The following is a 6,036-nucleotide window of genomic DNA, read 5'->3' as shown; positions in this document are numbered from 1 at the left end:
AAACCTCGCAGTAAGCTGCGAAAACCACGTCATGACATGACCGTGTTGTAGTGGCCGGGTGACGTCCATTGCGATGACACTTGGAGGATCCTCCAGGCTACTAGTGAATACTGTAAACAAACTCAAAGCTACTTTATTGGGAATATGCCGAAAAATAACTTAGGCTTCAACTAGAAGTGGACGGAAAAATTAGAGCCATTAAATATGTGTAAGATTTCTTATCCGACTAATCGTTAAGATCGCCGTTGACTAATCGACTATCAAAATAATCGTTTGTTGCAGCCCTACCCGCCGTGCGTTTTCAACATGCAATGTCAAATTTTAGGGAAGAACATCCTCCCAGAACAACATTACAGCGACATCTGCTGTACTCCTCCCCTTATTAAGTTTTCAGAATGGGAATGCACACACACACACACATACATGTCTTGCCTACTTTGTGTGGACCCACGTTTGGTAAGTAGGTTGTGAGGGCCCCCCTTTCCACTATAGCTAGAATTATGAAAAAAAAAAAAATAACACTAGATGGGGGTAGAGAGTTGCAACCTCACTTCAGAATGCAAAACACACAAAGTAAAAAAAAAATGTTACTTTTGTAGTTGTGAGGACCGACCGCTGTTGCTAGGTAGATTTGACCATACACACACATAGTAGTAAGTTCTGTGAGTTGGCCATTTTTAAGGACAGCAAAGTACTCAATGAAGGTAACACATCTAAATTGAAAATAAATCATATCTTGCTAATTACTCAACCTATTTTCATTCAGTTTACATTATTGTATAAATATACAAAACATGTACTACATATACAAATGTATGTACATAATAAGTAGAAAATGAAGCATACACAAAATGTGTACATAAATACATAGAGTACAGTATACACACACACACACACACACACACACACACACACACACACACACACACACACACACACACACACACACACTGGTTATCATTTGGAATGGGGACCAAGTTTTTGATCATCACTTGTGGGGACCACCCTTTCTACAGGTTGTGGAGGCATAAAAAAAATGAGGTCAAATGGCCACTGCCCAGTTAGCTCATACACGTCTTTAAATCTCTGGATTGATGAGGTAATGTGCTGATCATTCTTACTGGGGACCCTGGGGAAAAAGAGTTAATATGGTTCATGGGGACCAAATTGAAATAATTTTGCATAAATCACACAAATTTGTACGTGACTACTGAGGACCATTAAAAAATCTAAAAAATCAAATTACATATGACATGATCCTCAGAATACAGCACTACAGCTGTCCTCTTATAGCAGGGATGTCCAAACTTTTTCCACTGATGGCCGCACACTGAAAAATCAAAGCAAGCGGGGGCCATTTTGATATTTTTTATTTTAAAAACCAATACAATATATGTATAAAAAAGATACATTTAGGCCTCCACTCAGACTTGATCCCGGGGACCCCAAAAGGTTTTGGTCCAAATAAATATTACAAATGTGTCATTATTTAGTATTATTATTATTATTATTCAAGGTTTAAATCTCTAGATCAACATTAGGTCTATCTGTCAATATAACGCTTTTAAAGATTTAAGTTGTATGCCATTTTTGTCAAGGAAAACCGTGTTTTTTTATGGAAAAAAACACAAAACATGCGATATTTTTCCCCAATAAAATTTTAAAGTGGAATATTTGAGATGATATAATAATTGGAGTCTTAAAAAGGTCAATAACTCATAACAACATTGATTTTAATTCGTTATTTTTTTGAGCAATGACACTTAAAAAAAAAAAAAAGTCCCACTAAAATTATTGGGGATCCAAAAGGGTACTGCTCAGTAAAGTTTAAAAAAATAAATCCAACATTTTTTTTAACTTTTACCACAATAGTTTCAAGATCAACTTTAGATCTATCCGTCAATTTTAAGTTTTATTGTTGTTTATGTTTGTTCGTTTTAGGCACTTCTTTAAAAAACTTTGTTTTTTAAATGGCAACCAAAAAATATGCAACATTTTCCCCCAAAAATATCTCAAAGTGGAATATTTAATGTGAAGTAAATGGAGCCTTGAATAGGTCAATAATTCATAATGACATTGATTTTGATTCATTATTATTTTTTATAGAAAGAAACAGCCTGCATGGCAGCTTTGTGTTATTAGAGTAAACATTGCCACATTTTCTTGTTACATTTCACCTGTTTGCTCTTTTATACCACTTTTTGTGTTTTTTATTTTTTTTTCATCGTATTTTTAGAATGTGCCGTGGGGCCGTTAAAAAATTACCTGCGGGCCGCAAATGGCCCCCGGGCCGCACTTTGGACACCACTGTCTTATAGAACGTTTCACCACTTAAATATTAAAGCAAATCCTGCATCTTCCGTGACATTACTGAAAACTGCTATTTAGCAGTAATGAAGTTGTCTGCAACTCCAACTACCATATATAGAAGGATGGACAATTCTGAATGCTAATCATACTTTAAGGTAATAATGTTTTATAATCATGCTGTATGGAAATGTCATCCTAAGGAACACTAAACCAGATTTTGTTTTTGGAAAAATATATTAGATTTAACTAAGGATGGATACCATACAGAATCACAGTACTATTAAAGGCCTACTGAAACCCATTACTACCGACCACGCAGTCTGATAGTTTATATATCAATGATGAAATCTTAACATTGCAACACATGCCAATACGGCCGGGTTAGATTAGTAAAGTGCAATTTTAAATTTCCCGCGAAATATCCTGCTGAAAACGTCTCGGTATGATGACGTTTGCGCGTGACGTCACGGATTGTAGCGGACATTTTGGGACAGCATTGTGGCCAGCTATTAAGTCGTCTGTTTTCATCGCAAAATTCCACAGTATTCTGGACATCTGTGTTGGTGAATCTTTTGCAATTTGTTTAATGAACAATGAAGACAGCAAAGAAGAAAGTGGGGTATTAGCGGCCGGCGGCAGCAACACAAACACGTAGCGGCTACGTCGTAGCCGGTGTTTCATTGTTTACATTCCCGAACGATGACAGTCAAGCTTTACCATTGGCCTGTGGAGAACTGGGACAACATAGACTCTTACCAGGAGGACTTTGAGTTGGATACACATTGGCCTGTGGAGAACTGGGACGACAGAGACTCTTACCAGGAGGACTTTGAGTTGGATACGCGCTACCGTGAGTACGCAGCTGCGGCTTCCAAACATTTGATCGCTTGCCCGTACTTGCGTGCCACTATGTGCATGTCACGTACGTAACTTTGGGGAAATATATGTGCTGTATGAACTTTGGGGAGGTGAACGGTACTTTGGGCTGTGGGATTGAGTGTGTTGTGCGGGTGTTTGATTTGTATTGGCGGGTTATATGGACGGGAGGGGGGAGGTGTTTGTTATGCGGGATTAATTTGTGGCATATTAAATATAAGCCTGGTTGTGTTGTGGCTAATAGAGTATATATATGTCTTGTGTTTATTTACTGTTTTAGTCATTCCCAGCTGAATATCAGGTCCCACCCGCCTCTCACAGCATCTTCCCTATCTGAATCGCTTCCACTGCCCTCTTGTCCTTCACTCTCACTTTCCTCATCCACAAATCTTTCATCCTCGCTCAAATTAATGGGGTAATCGTCGCTTGCTCGGTCCGAATCGCTCTCGCTGCTGGTGGTCATGATTGTAAACAATGTGCAGATGTGAGGCGCTCCACAACCGGTGACGTCACGCTACTTCCGGTACAGGCAAGGCTTTTTTATCAGCGACTAAAAGTTGCAAACTTTATCGTCGATGTTCTCTACTAAATCCTTTTAGCAAAAATATGGCAATATCGCGAAATGATCAAGTATGACACATAGAATGGACCTGCTATCCCCGTTTAAATATGAAAATCACATTTCAGTAGGCCTTCAATGCCAGGATAACAAATGTTTCACTTTTCAAGAAAATAAATGTTCTCTTTTACCAATATTTTAAACATGTAAACAAAGTAACCCAAATTTCCCTGTTGTGGGATCAATAAAGGATTATTTTATTTTACCTTAAACCACAGAAATAAAATACTCAAACTAACCAGTAAACATGTTTTATGGGCCAAAGCTAAAAAATCACTTAGGCATCTTCAGAATGGATCTGACTATCATTTAAAAAGTTTTCCCTTTAGGGGACCTGTTTTTGTGTCCCCATACCGTCAGAGGTCCCCTAGAGGTGACTGTGTAAACAGAGCAATGTCCCCATTAAGTAAGCATTGCCAGAACACACACACACACACGCACACGCGCATACACATCAAATTAAATCATGGGTGGGACATGTCTACAGGTAATAGAGCACTTGTACTGCTGTGACAGGGGCTTCCCTAATTGGTAAAAGAGAGCTTGATTGAGAACAAGAGGGGACCAAGAGGTTGGGGGATGTTACTTAAAAGTCGGCGAACTGAGAAACAAGGGCAATAAATGTGAGATGGCTGGTTAAGTGATTTTAGGACAGCGCTTTAATGAGATAACGCGCGGAAATACGGGGTGGATGGAGATTGACAGGACCTGATGAAAGGGGAGCAATAAAGGATCCATATGTACTATTAATGTTTATGTAGCTTTCTTGTTGTTAACTCATAAGTCAATATTTACAATCCTACACAACTTTTTTTTCCTTCTCATACGAGCCTTGAGTATTGGCCGATGTGATTCCGATAGAATTGTTTTATTTCATATTTATTCTACACAATTTTACTTTAGAAACCATTAGTAAATCAGAGGCTACTCAGAAGGTGAGATAACTCCTGGAAATTACTGGCTTTTAATGGCCAAAGGTATAAATGAGTGTGTCTAAGTTAAAAGAAACGTTAGGCTGTCTTTTTTTCATAGATTTATTACAATATTTGGCAAGCTACTGCACAAGCCTATATATTAGGGTTGTAGAGTATACAAGTATAGCACCGCAATACTAATGAATCTAAAAAGTACCCTCCCCCTCCCAGTCATCGTCTTTGCTGGTTTTACGAGCAGACATGAAGGTGTTCTGGTTCTTTCATGTATTGTAATCAGCAGAAAGATTTTGTCTGACCCAAGAACTACAAAAGCGAAGAAGAAGCAGGACTAGACTCCGCTCCAGGCACCGCTTCTTTGAACTGTGTTACGACCTTTTCTGTGAACTGTTTACGACCTTTTCTTTTGATTTGTTGTAAACAAAAGCGATGGCTGTTTACGACCCACGCCCCTTAGAAACAGCTGTTGCCATGCAATCAGGGAAAGTCCAAATAAAAGAGGTGGCGTACAATCTTTCGCCAGAGCGCGTTGAGACACCGTGCAAGGGTTCATTGTCCAGGCGTCTCTCCTCAATTTGAGCCAAATTGAATTCTGTCTGTGTTTAATTCTTTGCTTCTTGTCTCGTTTAATAGATGTCATTTTGGCTTCGTTTGCTTCAATGCCGCACAACTGGAGGCTGTGTTGCCGTGATTTTTTTTTTTTTTTTAATAAACTACAACCTTATCTTCTTTTTTTCATATTTGCCATGACGTCGGAACATTTCCGTTGCATTTGAGTCATGCTTCAGTCCTCTCCGAACAGGGTCTCAAGGTTATCTTACCGTGTGACGGTAAGGCAAAGCGAGTGTTTACTGTGTAGGCTTGTGTGCGGGCATGTGTGCGTGAAGGGATAGCACAAAAAAAAAAAAAAAAAAGAACCGGGATGATAGATTATGTAACTATTTCAGTAGTGTAAAAATTCATTTACAATCCTACTTTCCATTCAATCTTAATAAAACACTCAAGTTCCTCGCGACCCATTTAACGCCCCATTGCACCTACACCTTCACCAAACTCAATTGTCTTCCTCGCTTGCTCATGTGCGCACACCTCAGCTTCCTGTAGAGCCGCTGTGTGTCTGAAGTGTTGTTTCTATATTGCGGCCATATTTCATTTTGGCCTACTTTCTTCAAATTGCCTATGGGGGTTTTGTATGGGGAGAAGAGCCATCACGTTTATGTATGAGATTGAAGGAAGCTTGGAGACTTGTTTATGTTCCTTTTCATTTTCTTTACCTTTTTTTTTTTTTCATCCCGGTCT

Source organism: Entelurus aequoreus, linkage group LG13, assembly GCF_033978785.1.
Source record: "Entelurus aequoreus isolate RoL-2023_Sb linkage group LG13, RoL_Eaeq_v1.1, whole genome shotgun sequence".
Classification (NCBI taxonomy): Eukaryota; Metazoa; Chordata; class Actinopteri; order Syngnathiformes; family Syngnathidae; genus Entelurus; species Entelurus aequoreus.
This window is presented reverse-complemented; position numbering follows the sequence as displayed.